We start from the raw sequence: 1,290 nt of genomic DNA, 5'->3' as shown, positions 1-1,290 counted from the left end.
TATTTTATTGATACGGCTGTTATTTCAGCTTTCCAGCCTTGATCAAAGGGCACCAGGAGTAACCTTTAGCCCCACAATCTGACCCAGGGATCTGGGCAGGGACTGGTATTTTTCTATACCCTCCTGTACCAACGATCATGTGTAGATATGTAACTAGGAATCCTGCTGATTTTTTTGACACAGTGATAATAAGGCTGTTATAGACAGGATACAGCAACTGCATTTATTTATTTATATGTATGACACGGCTGATATAGATAGGATACAGCATCTTGATCCCTGTGAGACCAACAAGATCTAAGGATATCTTTTTGACTTTCTACACACAATTCCTTTCTATAGTGGCCGGCTCTTTTCTTAGGTGTAATTCTAGCACAAGCTATAGATAATATACCCTGATCTGGCCCACAGCGGTGCCTTTCTTTTGAGTGTGCAACCAAGCCTATCAGGCCTGATACAATCCTCATATACATATTTTTCTGCATTCTCTCATTCTCATTTATTTCTTATATCAGCGGACTCTCATCTACGATTCACAGGTTAATCCTGCGTCTAACGTAGAAAGCAGATCCGCACTTGTATCTTTATCCTGAATTCTTTAATAGGTGCACTCTCATTGGCGAGTCGACCAATTGTGTCAACGAATTACTACCATACCCCACCGACAGAGCCCGATCTCGTCCGATCTTGGAAGCAAAACGGTGGTGGGCTGGGTCAGTATCTGTGAGGGGGACCCCCAGAGAATACCTGGTGTTGTAATTAATGACCCATTTCGACCAGATGCCAACAGCAGGATCACCACTTTTTTCTTCCTCTATTCTTTTGTCTTTTCTCTAGACTTTTAATAAAAATCAGTCTAATACATTATTCATAACCACGGGGCAATACATAAGGCACCTCTACGCACACACATTGTTATTAGGATTTATACTCCTGATAATATCAGTCCGGTCGGTCATGACCCATTGAGGTCTCATTAAAACAAGCTCCGCTTGTGCTGGTTGGTTAGGCTCCGGATGTAGAGTCATAGGGGTATATTTACTAACATTCGTAATTCTCCCGATTTGGTGGGAGAATAATCACGAATGACATCGAAAGTGTAAAACTGCAACTTTTTGAATTTATTACGACTAATTTACTAAGCTGCCGTATTCTGCATTTTCGGGTTTTCCGATGTCGATGTCATTCGTGTTTTTTTTTTTTTTTTACGGCAGTGATTAGCAAAACACTGCCGACTTTTTCTAAATGAATCTCGGCCGGATCTGTGTGATCCGTGCTAGTATTCATTTT

General features: G+C 41.2%; 1 pseudogene; it reads left to right on the top strand.

The window, feature by feature from the left end:
* Positions 1-643: 643 nt before the first annotated feature.
* On the top strand, positions 644-762 carry LOC134930479 (5S ribosomal RNA; annotated as a pseudogene).
* The last annotated feature ends 528 nt before the right edge of the window (positions 763-1,290 follow it).

The sequence above is a fragment of the Pseudophryne corroboree genome, chromosome 5 (assembly GCF_028390025.1).
Source record: "Pseudophryne corroboree isolate aPseCor3 chromosome 5, aPseCor3.hap2, whole genome shotgun sequence".
Lineage (NCBI taxonomy): Eukaryota > Metazoa > Chordata > Amphibia > Anura > Myobatrachidae > Pseudophryne > Pseudophryne corroboree.
This window is presented reverse-complemented; position numbering and strand designations above follow the sequence as displayed.